Consider the following 22,611-nt stretch of genomic DNA (forward strand, 5'->3'; position numbering starts at 1 on the left):
ACCTCCCTTTCAGAGGAAAACTATAGTGGGTGACACTCACTTCCCTAGTGGGGGAGGTGCCGACGCCTTAAGCAGAGCAAGCTGGAGTTTGGGGTGGAAATTTCTTTATCTTCCCTGTGGGTGCTGTCAGTACTAAGAAAGAGTTCTGGCTGCGGTTGCAAATATCACTCACTGAGGAGGTAAAAACAACAAACTTTACCTCTGTAGGGGGCTTGTTTCCAAAAGAAATTATGCCTCCATTACTGGCCCCTTTAGACCATTAGTGATATGTTTGCATTTCCACAGAATGTTTACCTTTCCCTGTGGGGGACCGAAGCCAGCCAGTGCTATGCACGTGTCAGTGACTGATCAAAGCTCGCATCTTTAGCTCAAGGAACAAAAGGTTAGATTTTGGAATTGAATTACAACTCACTGATTGGCTCTGCAGGTGCATCTGGTTTTCTTCCCCACTCCTTAAGTGTCAGTCTGTCTTGGGCTGGCCTCCCTGGGTGCTGGCAAATTCTAAGCAAGGTGAGGAGAGCAAACCATCCCAGTAGTGCTGTTGCTCTGCATAACTGAATGTTACTGTTGAGATCTTTGCCCAGAATCTTGTGAACTACATGCTACTTGTCTGTGCCTAGTTTTGGTGTAATTGTGCTATCTGCCTATTAGGTTGACATGAAGACTAGTTGAAATAATGCATATAAACTTGCCAGTGTACAGCAGAGTGTTTGTATTTTAGGAGTTGTATAGTGGGAGTTGTTTTGTATTTTGGTGTTCTATCTATTCCAACCTCAAGTGAGGATCAAAGTCCTATCTGGATCATCCGTTTCCTCCCTGTCTCATCCCCAATCCCCAAGGGAAGGAACCAATGAGGAAATACAGAGCCTTCTCAAATGTCCAGCACTGTGGGAAATGAATAGTTAGTGTTAGTGGGAGGACTCCCTGGTGCTTTATAATCCGTGATTCCACCTGCAACAGAAATCTTTCCAAGGCATTTCTAATGGGATCAGATTCTACCTTCAGCTTGATATTTCCAGGTCCAGAGATTCACTGCTTTCTGAGGATGGCTAAATGATTTGCAGACTTTAAAAAGTTCTTATTCATATTGGGCTCAAATCTATCTGCTTATAATCTTTTGACTTAATGCATTGTGGTGGATGGGATTGCAACCATATTCATAAAACAGTTATTTCTCCCTTGACTAACTCACATCAGTCTTCTGAGAGTTGATTGTGACCACACTGGTTTTGAAAGTGTTAAACAATTTAAAGGGTAGTCATTCACCTTTAGGGCAGCACACCCCATGTTTACTTCACTTTTAGCATGGTAGCTCTTCAGATGACTTCTGAGAATTTTCAAATATCCCAATTTTTTAAAAAAGATTTATTTATTTATTTATACAAGCACTGGGTACAGACAGAAGCACGGGAGGGTGAGAGAATTCACCAGAGCCAGAGAGGGAACAGAACAGGCAGACTGACGAAATACACTGCTGAGGGGAGCAGTGGGGCACGGCAGGAGAGGTCTGTCACTCCATGTGGGACCCTTGTCGGCATCTGGGGATCGAACTGGTGCTGCAGAAGCTGCGGGCAGCTTCAAAGCCCAGCGCTAAATTGCTGTACCACCAGGGGAGGCCCCCAAATATCCCACTGTAGAGAGACTAGTGTGAGGAACCCCCATGACTCATCACTGAGCTTCAAAAATTACTGGTGGTTTTTTTTATGCTAATCTTGTCATGGGCCTTCTTGATCTTGCTTCTACCTGCCTTCCTCCTGGACATTTTCCAGATTTCTGGTGTCCCTTATGGGATGCAATGTGTCACAAGGATTGATGCTGTGATGATCTTGACTGATTGAGATGTTGTGTGGATAGACATTGTAGTGGCCCTGACTGATGGAGCAGTCATTCACTATGTCACCTGTGAAGGCTGTAAAGTGGCCAACACCATGCCATTCCTTTTTATCTGGAGAACTGGTCTCTCCTCTTTTACTTGCCTGGCATACAGTAGGCACTCAACCAATTCTTGTATTCATGGATGAATTTGTAGAGTGGTTATAAATTCTTGCCTTTTCAAGTTATTGATATTTCTGGAGAAATACCATTCAACACAAGCCGTCAGAAATAACAATTATTCATAATGCAAGCTAAAGAAAATCATACAGGGGAACACAAAAGTGCTGCTTTACCTAAGGAAAGTAATAAAAAATTTAAAAAAAAGAGCACTTTACCTTCTGATATAAATCTTTTGGAACTCCAGCTTAAAAGACCTGCTAGACAACTATCAAATAAGGAATTGGGCTATATCCTGTGGGGAGGAGTTGCTCACTGCTTGTGATGGAAGAGGTCAATTTCTCATCAGATTTTGGCAGTTGGCCATTGGGATATCTCAGCCCCATTGTGTCGGTACCTGCCTGACCCTCTTACCCCACCTCTTTTCTTTTCAGACAGATGGCCTTCCAGCACCTTCCAAGCACACTCTCACTTTAATCTTTCTTTCTATACAACAAAAGCCTCTCCACAGTTAAGGAGAGGCAGACATAGCTTCACATCCTGCATATTTCTTTCTTCCTGATCATCCACTGTGAATTACAAGGTACTAAGATTCTTCAGTGGGCATTGGGACAATAAAAAATGCTACCCCAGAGCAGAGAAGGGGGTTTTCTTCCTCTTCCTTCCCCCCTCACCTTTTCCCTCCCTTGCCTCGTTCTCTCCCCCTTTCTTTCCCAATATGTCTTTTCTTAAAGAGACTTTTGTAGCAAAATGAATCATTTAACGTTTGTGAAAAAATAAGCAGTAAGGGGAACTGACACGAGGGAGGATGCATTTGATGGGAGATTAGAAATTGCACATCATTCCCTGGTTGGAGGATTACAGGATGGAAGTGCTCCCTTTATTGTGCTTCTTGGGGCTCCATTTGGGAACTACCTTTGTGCTGACATTCTACAATCTCAGTCTGCATCCATTAGGAGAACTACAGATGTGAAGAGGGGTCCAAGAGCCCCTGCTGCACATGCTCATGGGATCTAGCAGCAAAAGAGTAATTTGTCCCAATAAATGTCTTATTAACCAGTGAAGAGTTAAATAACCTGTAGGGCTTTCCTCGAGGTTTTTTCCCTTGCTGCCCTATTACTGGGCTGTATTTTTTTCCTGTTGCCTCAACTTCTTTGGGAATCAATAGCCAGCAATAATTTCCTCTGGCCAGTGTAACTCATACAGTGATGGGGTTGTGGCAAGTGGGCAGGCAATTCCCCAACAATCTTTCCTGGAGGCGCTTTCATTACCGAAACCCTCCCAGGGACTAATAGAACTGGATAATGTGACCCCAGAGCCTGGGATGTGGCAGCCTGTGTGCTGGTTAACAGGGAGCCAGAGATTATTCTCTTAGACTTGCAAAATTCTGGAGTGACCACGGGGAGAGGAATCATACCAGGAAGTATGCATATTGCTTTATGGAACAAGAGAAGCTACTTCTACTTTGTTTCAAATGCTCTGCGGGCATCTATCTTCTCTGTCATCTCAACATGGGGTGTCAGGCATGGACATTGATGCCAGGCAGATCTCAGTCAAGTCCCAGCTCTGTCTCTTAGAGGCTATTGGACATGAGGGATATTGCCAGCTTCAAGAAGGCCAAGCTGAAGAAAGAGAGATAAAGGGACTGGGAGAGTCACCCCAGCAGCAGGGACTGCAGGGGTGGTCAGAAGAAGTGGGACCATCTCTAGTGGCTTCCTGGACAGCCTTGGCAGGTAGGCAGTGCATGGTAATGGGACACCTGGAAGAAAGGGGGGGGGTATTTTTACCCTGGGATATTTGGCATCAAGACTGCTTCTCAGTAACACAAAGGCCACACCACAGAATAGGTTGGAGTTCAGGTTTAGGTCTTTACTGGAAGATGAGGCCTGGAATATCACATAGATGTCAAGGAGCTGGAATAAAGCAGAAAACATGAAAAGGTAAGAATCCAGATAAATACTGGCTTGGGAGAACCAGGTGCTAGTCTAGGTTTAGAATGCTCTCAAAGAATGGGTGCAGAGAAGCCTAGGACATGGGAATCAAAGATGAATATCAGGATGCTGGCCTGAAGGCGTTCACCTCTCCTCTTGATCCAGTTCGGGTCTGAGATTGGCAGGAAGTTATCAAAATAGGGCTGCAGAAGTTGGGACTACACAGAGATAGGCAGAAATGAGGTAAAAAAAAACAAGTTGGGTAGGGAGCAACAGCGGGTGAAGCCCTGCCTCATCCACAGCTCTTTGATGCTCCTGGTTGAGGCCTCTGGTCTGAGCTCAGAGCAGATTAGATGAAGGCAGGGACTAGGAAAGGTGAGCACCTGCATGTTCACTTAGAGAAAAGCCAATAGTCTACGTTACAGCACCGTTCATGGGAGAAGAGACCGCAAGAAACCATGACATGCTCTGAGTCCCTGAGCTACTAAGCAGCAAAGGCAGAAACAGACTCTGAACTCCCTGGGTTGGGCGCTTCTCCCCGTACACAGCCAGCTCTCCAAATAGGGGCAGGGCATGATTTATACTTGGCACTCATGCATGTGTGCATGTTTTATAAGTATCCTACAATCTTGGCTTCTCCTCATAGGGAAAATTCTATTTATTTGAACACCAGAGACTTTGACACTAGATTTGGTAAAGCTATTCATTTTTGCATATTGGGGATGGAGTCAGGCTGAGGTGGGAAAGAACTGGTAATAGAACTTACGGATTCCAAATGGAGATATGGGCCTTTTGTTTTCTCTTTTCATGTATAATTAGACATTTCTCCCTCGAAATATTTCTGTGATGAAAACCTCTCCAAAGAAGAAATCACTCATTGTCACTGTTGGTGGAATGAGATGTAAACACAAATGGATCTGCAAACCAATATTTGCTGAGGAGCTGTTCTGAACCTGGGGGGAGGGAGGACACAGTGAACTCACTGATTGTGCTATCAGCGATTGTGCATGATTGGGTAGGTTTGGAGTGGAGCTCGGGCATCCAAATGTGGGTCTGATCACATCAGAGCGAGAACCACAAAGGTGACAATTTCACTTTTGGGGTTTGAGTACCCTGAAATGACCCCCAGCTCCATACTTGCAGAAATGTGCAGAGGCAGGAACTGGGAGCCAATCTCTTGTGAGATCTATGGTGGGTGCAGCGCAGGAGACACAAGTAGCCTTCCCAGAATTTTAATGATTTTCCATTGGCCTCTGTTTGGTTGTCTCATGAATAGTCTGGACTTTTGTCCCATTTTCTGGAGAAATGATATGATAGCACAGTGTTCATGAATTTGAAGCTCTGAAGGTTTCCTTTGATAATGTTAAAAGTCTATCCCCTAAGTCTTCCAGGTCCTCTCCTCACACATGCCACTTGCAGATTTTATTTCCAGGACAAGTCAGCAGCTCCTAGAACATGTGATTCACATCAGCTTGCTTCCTCTGATGGGGCTGTTTGGTCTGCAAACATGTCCTTCCTCTGTCTTATTCTACCTGCTTGGCACAGAAGGGAAGAGATGGGGTAGACAATTTTGTTTGTGATGATAGTGGAATATTTCCAGATGCTAAGTGTATAATCCTTTCAGTTCTGCTGTGTCTGCCAAGCAAGACCATACCTGTGTGCTGTAGAAGAGAACAGAGTAAAACAAAAGTGTAACAGGATACTGTTTGCATGCTGTGCTGGAGGAGAAATGAATACAGTGTCACTGGCATGCATGCCAGCCCACTTTCCCCTTTTATGTGGAATTTTTTTCCTTGTTTTTTTTTTTAAAGATTTATTTATTTATACAAGCACTGGCTACAGTCAGAAGCACAGGAGGATGAGAGAATTCACCAGAGCCAGAGTGGAGAGCAGAACAGGCAGACTGACGAAATACACTGCTGAGGGGAGCAGCGGGTATGGCAGAAGAGGTCTGCACGCCATATGGAACCCTCGCCGGCTGGCCAGGGATTGAACTGGCACTGCTGAGCCTGTGGGCAGTTTCGCAACCCAGCGCTTAATCGCTGCGCCACCAGGGAGGCCCTATGTGGAATTTTAAAGAATTGTGAATGGAAAGACCTTTGAAGTGAAGAGGTCACAATGATTTGATGGAATAGAAATTACCCATTAATGGTATGTTTCTCTTTCTAATTCAAGGAGATTCTTCTGAAAATTGTTGAATAGACTCATGTTGACCAGAGAAACTCATGTTGACCAGAGAGGCTATGGTGAGCAGTCACTCATAAGTGACAGGGGAAAATAACTTAGTGGTTCCTGCCTTCTCTGCTTTTACCATGTTGGTTATTTTGGGAAATGTTTCTCAACAATGGGAGGTGATAGGTTGTATGCAAAGATACATAGGGAAAAGTGGAAAAATGAGCACCTGAATGCTTGGGTGGTATTTCTGACCATGGACTGTTCTGGAACCCTGGGAGCTTGCTTATGTCCAGAACACTTGCAGTCCTTCTGAAAGAGGGTGACCACTACCTGCTGATGAGCTTCCCTGATCCTGGGCTCTGGTTCTCTAGAAGACCTCTGATGGTAGCCTGTTGCCAGGCTTCCAGATCTCACTGCCACCTTCATGGACTGCATGTCCTTTGCCCTGCGTGTCCTTTGCCCTGTTCTGTTTGGTCTCTGGGTCTTGATCAATTTCATTCCCAACATAAAAAGGCCTTGACTATACCAATATTCCAAAAATTGAGTTTATTTTGTTTCCTGCTACACCTCCTCTCTAATTCATTAATGCTTGAGCTGTATGATCTTCTAGCTACCTTCATGACTGTCACAGAACAGTCTGGGAATCTGCATTGCAGTTTTGGAACCTTGGGTATGTTGCTTAATTGCTCCCTGGGTAATTGCTTCCTTCCTAAAGAAGGAATAGAGAAAACCAAATCTTAAACTTTTGAAATTTGATAGACCAAATAGTCAACAAATGTTTGATAAAGATGAACTACACTAAAATCTTGGTGTCTTTTTTTTTAAAAAAAGATATAACAACACTATTTTTGCATAGAAGAACTGGGGTGTAGGCCAGAGGTCTGGGGGTGGTGAGAGGATTCACCAGAGACAGAGTAGGGAGCAGAGCAGGTGGATATACTAAAATACACTGCTGAAGGGGGCAGCAGGTGAGACAGGAGAGCTTAGCTGCACCATGTGCATCAGCAACCTGGCTGGGCATTGAACTCAGGCCATTGTGGAGATAGTGCTGGGACTTAACCCCTAGGCCACTAGAGAGGTCCACATCTTGGTGTCTTTATTCTGCCTGTTCTTTTTTTTAAATAGATTACACATTTTTTTTAAAGATTTATTTATTTATACAAGAACTGGGGTACAGGCCAAATGTGCGGGAGGTGAGAGGATTCACCAGATACAGAGTGGGAAACAGAACAGACAAACTGATGAAATACACTGCTGAGGGGAGCAGCAGGTGAGATAGAAGAGGTCTGCTGTGCCATGTGGGTTTCTACCCAGCTGACCGTGATCGAACATGTGCTGCAGAGGCTATGGACAGCTTCACAGTGAGGCACTCAACTGCCTGTTCCACCAGGGAGGCCCTATTCTGCCTGTGGTTGTTCTTTTTTCCAGAGCTTATTTTACTTCACTTCTCAGGTGGCAGATATCCTCAAAGTGCAACTCAAGTTTGTGGTTCAGTTTGGAGAGCGCTTAGGATATTTCAGGAGTATTACAGAATGGCATCGGGCTTTTTTTTTTTTTTTTTTTTTTAGTTAAACAATTTTATTCAAACCTTTCACTTGTATTTATAATATCAGTCTTCTATGCCATACATCCACATTTTGAATCATTTAACAAACATTTTCACAGTTCAAGATCACTTCTTTTCAAATCTTGAAAAATTATTTGATAATGAGTGTGACTCAAGGTGAAGGAATATCATGACCATTTCTGGGAAGTGGAAATTAAGTAAAATGGAATGTAAGCTGAATGCGTAAGTTCTTATGTAGGTAGTGAGCATAATAAATTTGGGGTTAACATACAACTGTATCAGGCAAGTAAGAATATCTTCAGGATTTGGCGGGAAAGAGAGAAAGTAATGATGAAACCACTAGTGTTAAATTCCTTGGGAGAATTATTATATATTTAATAAATTTGTTTGTGTTCATTTGTTGGTTTACTCAGCCTGTGTTCTCTCCCTCACTTTCCCCAAGGGAAAGAACAGCCATTGAGGGGAGTGGCAGCAACCCCCAGGCAATGGTCTGGCCAGGCTCAGAACACAGGTTTGTCATTCCAGTTCCCAGCAACACACTGTAGAAATCATCCCTGGAAGCATCCGCTTATATTTCAAACTCAGATAAATTCACCCTCTCAGATCTTAGCCTACACCTTTCGTGAAAATAAAACTGGCAACTTATAGTGCTTATCCCATTAGTATTCAATTATATTTCCCAGATAAACAGCTGGAGGCCATCTCTTCAGTGACAAATGTGTTTGATTTGACTTAATCACCACCACAAGGCACATCATTTACCAACATTTGCTGTAGCACAATTTGAACAAGTAGGGTGATTCACCCTGGGAGAGGAGAGAAAAAGAATGTAAAACATTGAAAGAAAAAGAGAGACAAAGGTGAGCATGGAATTTAAAAGGTATCCACTCCTTTAAAAAATTTTTGTGAAGGATGGAGTTAGACTTTCAGTGATGAACATTTGTGGTATGTGGAGATGTTAATTTATAATGATGCACACCAGAAGCCTAGATGATCCTCTAAACCAATGTTACTTCAATTAAAAAAATTAAAAAGTAGATGAAGATAGAACTGGGGAAAAAAATCTCTTTTATTGAAGCCATCACCTTGATACAGAAAAGTTCAGAGGTCATAGGCCACACCAGTGCTACAAACTATCACAATTTTAACATATCCATCTACCAACTTTCCGCCCAAGAAATAGAACATGCTGGCAACCCACATTCCCATACCCTGGTATGCCTTCCTCCTCTAAAGTAGCCACGATCTCTATGCTTTTATGTATTTACTTTTAAGAACCCTGGCCTTTTGTCATTCTTATAAGGAAGCCCTTGGTATGCTTGATCAAGTCAGGCGCTGGATTTGAGCGCTGTGTTCTGAAGCTTAATCATGGCTGGAAGGAGAGTAGAAGCAAGGCCAGAAGGGGAGCAAAGTGGTGAGATGGAGACATGTCTCCACTGCCCCTCCCCCTCTGTGTGCTGGAAGTCATGGTGCGCTCCTTCCTCCTGCTACTCACCTTTCCAGCCCAGGCTCTGGAGCCCACCCATCTGTTCCTCTCTGGGTTGCTGCAAAGCTCTAATGACATAATGGATGTAAAAAGGCTTTGAGCAGGATAAAGTATTGTATAATTATTATGTGTTTTAACCAATGTGATGGAGAGACATTGATAGTGGAGGGAGTTATTTTGAACAAGAGCAAGACAAGTGCGAACCCAAAGAGGTACTGATCCTAATGGTTTTAAATGACTCTCAATGTTTCTCTGAATTTAGAGAAATGCCATTACCTTAACTCTTTAGGGCATGGCCCTAGTAAGGACAGGGCTTGTGTAGAGACCTTATGTTTTACAACATTCAGGCTGTGATTAACAAAAATAATATTAACTTATAAACAACAGAAATTTATTTCTATAGTGTGAAGTCTGTGGGAAGTCTAAGATCGAGGCACCAGCAGATCTGGTGTCCTGTGAGAATCTGCTTCCAGTTCAGAGGCAGCCATTGTCTGGCTATAACCTCACATGGTGGGTGTTCCCTGGACTTCTTTTATAAGGACATTAATCCCATTCCTGTGAGCTTTGCCCTCCTGACCTAATTGCTCCCCAAGGCCCCACCACTAACACCATTACATTGGGGATTAGGTTTCAACTTGGGAAATGTGTGGAGGGACATGGTCATTCATCTACATCATGCATATGATGGAATCGACTGCATTGTGTGATGTGTACGTTTGTTTCCCCAAGTGCACTCTACTTATCAGAAATATGAACTGTCGATTATTAATGATCAATAATCTGGCAGATTATGATCACATTATTCTATTATCAGGGGAAAATCAAGGTTTGTAAATGACTAGCTATTTTTAATGAAGGGCAGCATATTTTAAAATTTATGATGTGAAACAAAGACCATTTGGGGCTTTGGGTAGGCTTCTGGCAACTTTTGGAACATAGATTGGTGGCATTTGGCCACTGCATTAGGCCTTGGTGATAGGATGGTGAACAAAACTGACATGTTGTTTGTCCAGTGACATTTTAATGTCTCAGCAAGACTTTCTTGTCTCGTTTAGTTCCCTTCTAATTTTATTGTGTTTTCATTTTCTTCTGTTTTCTTCTTAAGGTTTTTGACTTCTGGGTCATAGAGGTTAACCTACTGGAAAAAAAAGTTTTCTAAAATTTTCTTCTTTATTACAGAGAATTGCTTCTCCTTTTATGTGGTAGTGAAATCCCTACTTTTCTGCATTTTTGATTCAATAGGTTATCTACTATTATTGTTATCATTGTTTGCTTAGTGTGTGGAGTGGTGTTGATGATGGTGTTGGATCTTTATTTATCTTCTATGGAACAGAAATATCTTTTTTTGTGGTTCTTACCCAGTTTGGATTTGTGAGTTGATGCACTGGGTCAAATGCCATCCTCAGAGATCTGGTGAACTCAGCTCCTAAGGTCAATCCTAACTGTGTGGTGAGTTTACTCTAGGAGGTTCTGCTAGCCAAGATGGGAACTTTGACTTGTTTGGTTCTAGCAAGTATAGGAAGTGAAACCCTGCCTACAGCTCCTGGTATGTATTGCTCTGATAATTTGTCAATAGTTCTTCCTATGTGCCTCCTTCTCCAGGTTTTACCTTCCAGGGTGGCTTGTATTCAGGACTTCTTATCAATCTAGCTCATATAGTGGGACCCATAGTTTTTGGAGAGTGGCAGATTCTCACTGAAAATTGAAAAGAGCCCTAGATTTGGATAAGGAGATATAGAGCTTGGAGGAAGAGGATTTGTACACTCTTGTCCCCAAAAATCAGCATTCAGACAGGAGTGGGATGCTTCAGGCTTTTGATGACAAGTACCTTGAACCAGGTGCAAATATAGCAGGAGGGAGGAATGATATATATCTACTCTCAGCCCAAGGGAGCCATCAATTATGATTTTCCTTCCAGTTCCATTGCCTTGCAGAAGAAAATCTTCCCAGTACCGTCTAGAAATTAACCAACCATTGGTTTTTCATGGAGTTGTAAATGTTTTCTTTTTGTGTGGAGTGGTGAATTTTATTTTATTTTTTTATATTTTTAAAGGCATTTTTAATTAAAAATTGAGAAAGGCTGTTTCAGGGTTGCTAAGTAGATTTAAAACTAGAAGCTGAATACAGCCTATTACTGCTTAATGTTATAATCGTTGTATTTATCCTTTTATTACTCAACCTGTCTTCTTTTCAATGTAATGAAGTTCTTTGTTTTCTCTCATCACAAATATTATTTCTGTTAAATATTATGAGCTTTTCTATTTTTATTTAAACACAATCAGAAAGAAACTTTTTCTACCAGCCTAATATTGTTTCTTAATTGAACCTTTTAAACTAAATCAAATTGTGTATTTTGTTTTCTAGTCTTGATATTCATAAATCTACAGCTCTGCTTGGACCTAACAATCCTAATTTCAGGGTAAATGGGAGACATATTGTTGAACTCACTCTCTTCTTTCTAATTACTACTATTTGCTATACTTTTGTGTCTTAGAAACACGACCTTCATTTTTTCCCTTTTTTGCTCTTACCCCTTCAAGTTCTCATGGTAAAATAGGACAGTGCAATATTTAAGTTACTTATTTTAGGTAACCTTCATCATTTTAACGTGTAATCAGGAACAGTAAGTTAAAGAACATACTTCTAAAGTTGTCTTTGCGATAGTAATAGGTCGTGCACCTCTTCATTTGTCTTTATTTTCCAGTCCCCTGGTATTCAGAAACATTCATGTATGATGAGGTACACCTCTCTCAGCCACCCCCAAACCCTGGCTTATATATCTGTCTGGCTAATATCTCTTCTAAGTCAAACAGACATCTTACAATTAAAGACACCAGACTAAAACTCTTGATACTTCTCCTTTTGCTATCAAAATTCCCAAAATGACATCTCCATCTTCTCACCGCACAATCCCATTCTACCAGTCATCTGTCTAAAAGCTTCTGAAACACTGTAGACTCTCCTGTTCAATTGATCAGCAGAACTGTTAGCTCTAATTTTAATATGTATATTGAATACGAGCGATGATCATTACTGCCACCTCTTCTTTTGTCCCTACCATCACTTCCTCATTGATTTTCTTTCTTCCACTCTGAATCCCTGAATCTATTCTCCTGGATTTCAGAATGCTGCACCTAAAATGCAAATAAGATCCTTTCTTTCCTCTATTTCAAATGCCTTGGTACTCCTCATGTCACTCAGAATGAAGTGGGAGCCTCCCTATGCTGGAGAGGCCTTATGTGGTCTTGTCCATGGCTCCTCCTCTCTAACGCTGCCTCACTGTTTTCTATACTTAGAACGTTCTTTCACCAGACATCTGCATGGCTCAATCCTCCCTTCTTTTAGGTCTGTTTGAACATCACTTTAACAGCAAAATCTTTTCCAAAGATCCTGTTAAAATAACACCCTCCAAAAAAGACTGGAAACAATATGTGTTGGCAAGGGTGCAGTGAAAAAGGAGTTCTTGTTCACTGTTGGAAGGAATGTAAATTGGTGTAACCTCTATAGAAAATGGTATGGAGTTTCCTTAAAAATCTGAAAATGGAAATACCCTATGACTCAGTGTTGTCTCCCTTAGGTATTTATCTGAAGAACTGGAAAACTCTAAATCAAAAAAATATATCCACTCCTATGTTCCTAGCAGCATTATTCACAATAGCTAAGATGTGGAAACAAATGTCCATTGATCAATGACAGCATGAAAGACGTGTGGTATATATACTCACTAGAATACTACTCAACTATTATAAAGATGAAGTCTTGCTTTTCCTAACAGCATGGATGGGACTTGAGGTGATTATGATAAGCAAAATAAGCAGGAAAGTGAAAGACAATTATCAGATCATTTCTTTCATGTGTGGAATATAAATAGCCAAAGAAAATGAAGTAACAAATCATAATAAAATAAGTCTTAGAGTCTATGAAAAATATAGTGGTTACCAGGGGAGAGGGGACAGAGGTGGGAGGGAAGGCTAGAGCAACAGACTGATAGTGGGAAGCATGCTTGAAACTTGGTGGTGAGTGAGGTGAGGTACTAACACACATAGAGGTAAAGACGCATCCCTGAAATTTATATAGTGTCATAATCAATGGTAAACCAATAAAAATTTATTAAAAAAAACAAATCTCTCAATGATCCAGTTCGTTGACCTCACTTTGTGTTTCTTTGGAGAAGTTGACATATATGTATTCATTAGTTTGTGTGTTTACTATTTGTTCTCCATATGATGTGGCTCACTGCTATATCTTTGGTGCCATAGGACCAACCCACATTAGATGAATGAATGAATGAATGAATGAATAGATTTTAATACATTAGGTTTGCACTTTCCAGTTCATTAACCACTTTCTGCTAGTAGTTTCAAACTGTTTGCTATGGAACATTCTCTTCTAGCTAAGTCCTGAAGAAGACTAATAATTAAACTTAACAAAGTTGGAATGACTTGTTTGTGTGGAAGTATGAGAGCTAGGACAGGGAAGAGTCCCTTTTCTCTGAGCCCTTTACACCCTCATGACTACCCCTGAGTATATTTGAAAACCACCAATGTGTATTATCTCACTTGAACCCTGCCTGTAGAAGGCAGGTGGAATTATCCCCATTTCCTAGGTGGGGTAAATAATGAAGATGGAGCATGTTGGTCTGGACAACATTGTGAAATGAATAAACTGCATAACCTCCAAGTGGCCAAGCCATACACCAAACCAAGTCCCTTAGTCTCAAAGCTGGGCCCTTCTCTCTGTACTACTTGTTGATTCTCTTAACTTCTCAATTAATTATCCTTTATTCTTTGCATCTATTCTCTTTGAATGTCTTTCTTTGTGTTTCCACTGTTGGTAATTACATGCTCTGGGTTTTTCTGTTTGGAATATTTCTGGCCAGAATCCTGAGAATTCCTCCCATTTGTCCACTGAGGTGTCTTTATAAATCTGGTTTCCCAATTATTTCCTTAATTATGATTTCAAGGTTACTTGCCTTTTCTGATCCTTTGGGGATCCTGTTAATCAGTGGGGATAATCTTGATCTATTTTTAGACCTGTCACTTTCCCTGCTCTCCCCTTGAAAATAGAGAGTTGTTGTTGAAATCTATTGTTTTGACATGGAAGTTGTTGTTTGCTTTTTAGCATCATGGGTTTCTTCATTGTTTTCACTATTCTCTTCTCCATCCATAGAATGGTCTTACAAACTTTGCTATGGTCTTGCCTGATCAACTCCTGGGGGTGTGTGTCCACTTGTGTGTCTACTATGTGTTTGTGTAGAAAGGTTACATTTCAGATAGAAATTATTGATGCAAATTTATGAAAAATTTACCCTTCTCTTCAAACTAGAGTACTTTTAAGATTCCATAGTTGGTTCTTACATTCAGGAATTGCATCTTTTCTAAATTGCTCATGTGATTTCTCTTGCAAACTCACTCTCTTAGAAATGTTTCTACATTTCTTTTGGTAATTTTGTTACCCAAGAGAAATTCTATAGCCAGTACTCCCTCGACTATATTCTTGGTTGTCCCAAGAAGGAGAAATATTAAATAAACCCTTATATGATCACACAATTTACAGAGGAAATATTTAAATGCATTTAAAACAATAAATTATAAACTTGAGGCCATTTTCTTTTCTAGAATTCTGATTGACCTCTTGACCATGAAAGTTTAGGATTCTCCAGATTTCCCCCAACATTCGATGATAAAAGTTATTGCCAATGAAAGAATTTTGTAGTGAACACCCATACTCCCATCCCTTGGATTCTACCATTAACATTTTATTGTACTTGCTTTATTACTTATCTAGTCATACTCTGGATGAGTTTTTATGTGTCAGGAGTGATTGACTATCAACAGGGGAGGAACTTCTTAAGGAATCTTTGAGCAAATTACTTCTCTCTGAGCCTCATTTTCCTCATCTCCAGAGTAAGTGTTTGAAGCAGATGGTAGTTTTTTTGGCTGTTTCTTGAAGCCCTATGACTCCTGTTTCATGGAGTTCTGTGGAGGGGCTGGAGGGTACTGTGCAGAAGCGGGAAGGAGAGTAAAAAGTGATGGGCAATCTTGAGGGCAGGCGTGACTCCCTATAGCCAGAGAAGCCCCACTTTGTTTTGTGTTCACTTTTCCATGTGTCTGCCAAGGGGACTTGTGCAACTGAATTCATTTTTAAAACTCTTACATAGCAGAACTTTAAAACTCCTTTTCAGCTGACAGAAAGAATGTGTCTGGTCTTTCTAACTACCTTATAAAATTTTAGAGAGGATAAATGAGCGATCATATTTGAGATGCCTCCTATGTGCCAGGCACTTTGCCAGATACTTTTGCATATTATTACATTTACTTCTCATAACAGCCCTATAAGACAGGGATTGTTAACCTTCCTTTACAGTGCAAAACTCCAGGGCTTATAAAGTCAGCTTGTTCAAAGTTGCTTGGCGTGCAACTGGAGGAATTGAGGCCATAGTGATACATTAGGCATCCCCTTATGTGAGAAGACATTTACCTATTGGCCTAGTTACAACCAAAAGGCATCTCACAATGCTCTCCTTAAGGTGGGTCATGAAACTCTTGGTTAAGAGCTCTTCTTTGTTGAAGGTTGTGAATTTACAATTCTCTCTTCAAACATGAAGACTGTTATACCTATAATAGGAGAATCTGAGACTGAGCATTCTAATTGTAAAAAATAAATAGGGCAGAGGTGGGAGGGAGACAGGGTCAAAATGAAAGCACAGTTATGTTTCCCTTTGAGGATGTGATTTCCGCCTTCAGTTTTGCTTTCCAGCATCCAGCCCTATTTCCTGTCTTGGAGAACTATCTCACGAAGGTGATGTTGGTGAACTGAAGGGCACTGTCTACAGAAAATGAAGACCCTCTATCTTGGCCCCTTGGAGGTGATATTGTGGCATGTGACTTCAGCTCAGTCAATTAGATGCCCTCTCCTGGATCTTCACCTAGAGAAATAAGTGAAACAGATAGAAGGATCCATTAGAATGATGCTTGAAAGAGGCTGTGGAGGTGTGTAACGCAAGGACTTCAACCAGCAGCAGTGCTGTTCTGGTCATACTGTGCTGTTTAGATGAGGTTGTTTTGCCTGTTTCTTGTTCCTTAAGGATATGATTTTCATTCCATTCTGGTAGTTGTAATGGACTCTGGTTATTGCTGCAGAGTTATGGCTTTTTCTGCATTGTGATGTGAAGATGCTTTTACTTACTGTGTGTTGTACTGTCTCCAGCAGTGGAAACAGCACATTTTAGCCTATAGTTTCACCAGACCCTTTGTATGAGTTAGGTTAGTTTATGCCATGATAAAAAACACCTCCACCCCAACCCCCAGTGACTCCAAACAACCAAGGCTAACTTCTTCATTATAGGCCCATTGTAGACTATGAGTGGTGCTCTGTTTGTTATGATCTGTCAAGGGCCCAGTGGATGGGGTAGCTACCATCTTGACTATTGCAGGTTACTGCAGCAGAAGGAAAGAAGACCTGGGCAAGTCTTCACCAGAAATTAAGTAGCCAGCCTGAAACTTAAAGATGTTACTTCTATTCCCAGTTCATTGTCCCATACTAGTCAAATAGTTTCACTCAAACTAAAAGGATTCAGTAAGAACAATCCTACCATGTATTTGTGAAATACAACTTTTATGGAAACAACATTTTCAGTTTCTGGGCCTATGTTCTCCTTTCCTAGAGGTTAAAAACTTGTCCACATAGCCTGGTAAGGCTAGTTCCCATATCACCCCATATCATCCTCTTTGTTACTTTCCTTCCCACCTACTTCACAGGAGAACATCAACAAAACCTCTCTTTCCTTTTATCAAAATTATCACCTCAACCCTTGACACTGTCACACGACAACTCATGTATACAGAAGCCTGGGTCAGTGGTCCAGGTCCAGAAATTGCTGGCTCTGAATTACAGTTTGGGCTCCTTTGGAAGAGCTGCTTGCAAACATGTACACACATGTGGGTAAGAGGTGTGACCTGCACAGACTGATTTTTCCATCCCATTTCAGTCACAGAATTTTAAGTTATTTCCAAAGAATCCAACCTCTCAGCAATTTAAGAAATGATATTAACGTAGGGAAGATTTTGAAGGTACAGAAGTATTTAACTGTATACCACAATATCATCTCCCTTTTCATAGCTGACATTTTCTACATAGAAACCTGATCTTCATAAACTTCCTGGAATCCAGGAAATCCCATGTGACTTGTTTATGCCAATCAGTGTGGGTGTAAGTGATGTGTATCATTTATGAGCATGAATTTTTAAGGAGGGTGTGCCTTTTTCAATATCTTGTTCACTTTCCATGAGCTACATGCAAAAAACCTCAGTGTCCCTAGGGGATGGCAAACCCACAGAAGGAGAATGAGTTCATGAATCACTGTGGGGAGAAGAGCTCTCCACTTACCAGGGACATCTGCATGATAATTTTACATTAGTGAGAAAGTGTATTCAGCATTGAACTTGAGGGATTTGTTTATTTCAGCAATGAACATTGCTCTAACTAACACAGGGGCTTATATCACATGCAACTCAGCCAGTAATAAATGAATTTCCCAAAGCCCACTTCTGAAAATGTCTTCTACACCAATTCTTTCCCAAGCAATGCATATTTTTTCTAGTTTTGCCCCCTTTCCTTGGGATAATAGCTCTCTGATCTGAATTGTACTTTTCTGACTGACCTATTAAGCAGCTTTTATATCACAGTTCCTGGTTCTGAACTGCATTCCTATATTCAAGAAGGAAGTGAGATATCGCCATCTAATAGGACCCATTCTTTCAAGATAATTGAGAAACTATCTCTAATTACTTGAAATTACTTTTTGGATCTTAAAGTCTAGTCTAAATAGATTATCCTCTATTTCTTCCTAACACATGGCTTACTGACCCCAATGGGACTCCTGATGATATTCCATGCTCTCCATCCTGTTGTATGTGCATACACTGATATGGAAGAGCCTTGGGGTTATAATGGATACAGCACATACTGTGACACCCTGGTTCTAATCCAAGCTCAGCCTCTGAGAAGTTATATGATCCAGAGTAGATTATCTCAATTCTCTGAATGTTAAACCAAGAGGATGTGTCTGGAAGAACTAACAGAACTCTTTTCACTCCTGTGATTCCTAGTTCTTCATTGGTTTTATGATTGGTGGTATGGATGACAGTAGATTTTCTACTATCCTGCTTTCCAAAAAAGAAAGTGAATATAACTCTGTACCAAAATTCAAGGTGCTAACTCAAAAAATGATATAAGCATCATTGCTTTTAAGAGACATTTGTAAGAGCATTTAAAAAAAAATACCAGTTGAATTTTGTTTTCTCCAAGTGTCTTAGAGATGTAGGAAACTAAGTTTTGTGTTTACTCTCCCCTCCTACCCCACACCTCCTAAATGCCCTTTGTACCTCAAAAAGAGAGCTTGGTTGCCCTGAAGACTATTTTTTTTTTTAATTTAGACAAGACTTGTGCGAGTGACTGATACTGATGCTAAGTGGGGCTTTCTGAGATGAATGAACTTGAAAAAAAAAATTGTGGGGAAAGAAAGTCTTCTCGGGAAACTTTCAAGGAAAAAGAAAAAAAAAGTTGTCTCATTTGGACTGTGTGTTCTTGCCTACGGGGGACACTGCAGGGGCACAATCTTAAAGATACTAGCTAGATAGAGCCTCCTGAGTTTGGCTGGCATCAATGAGACACCCACAGTTAAAATCTCATTTCACAGCTTGATAAAAATTAAACATAAAAGACTCTCCTGGCTCCACAGAAAGGAAATATTTGCTGTTTTGAGTTCAAAAGTGCTACCTCAAGAAATTGAATGACTAGTTTATAGACACACCTTGCTTCTGAATAATAGTCCATGGATTTAGAGGCATTTGATCTCCAAGGAAGGAGGCTGGTCATTCCATCTCTGAGAGTTGCAAAAGCATCTGTCTGGAGTCTCAATGCCTTGCCAATATGATCTCAGGAAGGCCTTTCGCCACCGGAGTTCTGACTGTGTGGAGTCACTCACTCCAGCATTCAGTCTGCTTTTTGATCCTGGAGCAGAAACTCTGAAAGACACATTTGGCTTTCTTAGGCTCTGCCAAATGTGAGTGAGAGGGAGGCTGCGTGGGGGAAGAGGAAGTAGAGAACCATGCCTTCCTCTCTGCTTCCTGTGGACTCTGTCTCCTTCCTGTCCTTTTTTGTGCCACCCAGCAGTGGTGCTTCCTTCTGGTAGTCATGGGTGAATACAGTCTGCCATGTGCCCAGCCCTTGTGGACAGTAATCATTAGGCCCACTCAGGGAAATCAGCACCAATCAGCCATTTTCCCTTCCTCAGAGGTTTGGGTTCCCATTCCTGGTCGCTCCTCTAAGTTTTCTGGATTTTAATAATTGCAGCCTCTTCTCTGTTCCTCCAGCCCTACTGGTCGTAGCTCTCATTGTAACTCAGTGATCAGTCAAGTTACCTAATTAGCAACTCTATACTTAGTTAACAAGTTATTTTTATTAAAATTTCTGTGTAGATATAACTTTTGTGTTTTCTGACATCTGACTGGACTCTGAGACACCACCGTCAAAAGGCTGATTTGTAAGTCTAACTTTTCTTTCTTTCTTTTTAAAAAAAAAAATTATTTTTTTATGCATCCAAGAGCTGGGGTATAGACCAAATGTATGGCGGGACCAGTGAGAAGATTCACCAGAGACAGAGTGGGGAGCAGGACAGGTGGATACACTAAAAAACACTGCTGAGGGGAGCAGAGGGCAAGACAGGAGAGGTCTGCTGCATCATGTGGGTTAGTTCCCTGCCTGGGGTTTGAACTCATGCTGCAGTGGCTGCTGATAGCTTCATTGTGCTGAGACTTAATCCTTTGTGCCACCTGGGGAGGCCCAGTCTGACTTATTTCTATGTATTTGTGTGCAAATACATGTAGCCTATATGTTACAATATAAGTACATGATTTTATTTTTGCAAACATGGCTTTGTGTTCTTTCCACATTGTTCTGCAACTTGCTCTTTTCACCTAAAGCTATATATGAAGAAGTAAGAAATAATAAGAAATAATATATTGTAAAGAATTGTCCATGAAAGTATATATAAGACTTCTTTGTAACTTTTCAAGTCTGCAGAATGTTTCATAATTTGTCTAATGGTGGTCATTTTGGTTGTTTCTAAAGTTTTTGCAATTATAAAAAAATGCTTTGATGAATATGCTATTGACAAACACAGGTAATTCTTTGGTGCATGTTTTAGCATCTATTTTTAAGATAGATTCCTAGTATTTGAACAGTTTAAATAACATGCACATTATTTTTTTTTATGTAATGCATACATCCAATGCCCTCAAAAAAGTCTACCCTGTGCCATACCACCAACATTATGTGATAGTGCCATCCACTTTCTCTTTTATAAATTCCTAAACGTTTCTGATTCACTGACTTTCTTACATATTCCAGTGATTAATTAACTATTTCTTCCTGGATGGAAGGAGTAACTAAAGCATATGCTCAGCTGCCATCTTGATCCAATTTCCCCAACTATCTGTTTTCTCTAGTGGTCTTGATACTCTCCATTCAATAAATCTCAAAATTTTCTATTGCCAATTATCTGGCTTCTAAGGCAAACTTGAAAATGTTTTGGATTTTTCTGGCACAGGTGAAATGATTAGAACATTTTTTCAATATGAGTGAATTTTTGTCTCCTTGAAGGATGAATCCTTACAAGGAGTATTAATGTGGAGACTTATGACCAAGAATTAATAATAGCATTTACCTCAAACAAAAGCTATCAGTTAAAACAAAAAGGGCTTATTCAGATACACACAATAGAAATGCAGAAGACTGGAGTATTCATATATCCAAATGCACTCCCCCCCAATCCAAGGGTAATAGCCCCCTAAGTAATCTCTGGAGCACCTCCCCCTTGGTCCACCAGAGGAGGAAATAACATCACCCCACCCTGGCTTGTTGAATCCTACTGTTTGCTGATTTACTCCTTCTCAAGGGCTCTTTTTAACCTCTTTTCTTCATTTACATAGAGTTTCTGTATAGTGTCCAAATAGTTATTGTGAAAAATAGTCAATAGTTATTGAGGACTTGTGTGTTCCACATCATATTAACTTTTTTTTACATTAAATGTATTAGTTGATACTTCCAATTGATCTTACTTTATAAATGTGGAAACTGAGGCTTAGGAAGCTAAATTACTTGACCAAATGGGACAGCTAGCAAGTGTTAGAGCTAGAATTTAAATGCAAGCAATATTAATATAAGGTAATTATATATCAATATTAATGTGGTAGCCAGATTCCATGATGTCCCCCAAAAATCCCTGCTTTCAGGAATTCACTAAGAGGTATTCATCTCCCATAACAGACAGGACTGACCTATGCAACAAAGAAGATATTGCAAAAATAATAGCATCTACTGATGTTGCCTAACAACAACAACAACAACAATAAAACAAAGAGATAACAGTATGTGACCTCAGAGTCTGTATCATGGGAGCCATGTGGTTTCTGACTTATTATCTCTTGGCTCAAGTCTCCTGCAACCAGGCATTTGAGAGTCATCTTGGAAGGTTCCAGTCAAACCTCCAGAGGATAACAGCCCTTAGTTCATCTTCACTGCAATCTCATGAGGGACCTTAAGCCAGAATCAATCAGCTGAGCTGCTTCCAAATTCCTGATTCATAGAAATGAGGCAGTTCATATTGTTGTCATTTTATGTCACTAAGTTTTGGGGTAGTTTATTATACAGCAATAGATACCTGTTATACTTGGCATGTGCTAGGTGTAGTGCTGGGGGTGGGGAACTCAGCAGTCAATAGGACATATGAGGGTCTGGCACTTGAGGGCCTTAAAGTTTTCCAAAGGAAAATTGTGGTTAATTTATGGATCAACTCGACTGGCCCTGAGGTGCCAGATTAATTATTTTTGGGTGTGTCTGTGAGGGTGTTTCAGATGAGATCAACATTTGCATTGGTGGACTCAGTAGAGTAGTTGGCACTCCTCTATGTAGGTGGGCAACAGCCAGTCTGTTGTGGGCCTGAATGAACAAAGAAGGAATTAGATCCTCCACCATACTCCCCATTTCAGGTGGGACATCTCGGTTTGTCCTCAGATTGGGATTTACTCCATTGGTTCCCTTGGTCTTAGACCTTCAGACTCAGACTGAAGTTCATTGCTGGCTTTTCTGGGTTTCTAACTTGTAAATGGCAGATAATGGAACTTCTCAGCTTTCATAATCACATGCGCCAACTCCTCATAATTATCTATTTATCTATATCTATTTATCTATCTATCTTATCTATCTCTGTTTCTGTGGAAAAATCTGACTACAGTACCAAAAAATAAGTAAAGGGAAACAATCCAGTAAATCCAATAAATGATAATCTAAGGGAAAAAAATTTTAAGTTCCATGCAGATTTTTCAGAGTAGGTTGATGAAGTCATTTAGTTTGGGTAGGTGATAGACGTAATCACTGAGGTGGTCGTATTTAGATAA

The sequence above is a fragment of the Talpa europaea genome (genome assembly GCF_964194135.1).
Source record: "Talpa europaea genome assembly, chromosome: 12".
Classification (NCBI taxonomy): domain Eukaryota; kingdom Metazoa; phylum Chordata; class Mammalia; order Eulipotyphla; family Talpidae; genus Talpa; species Talpa europaea.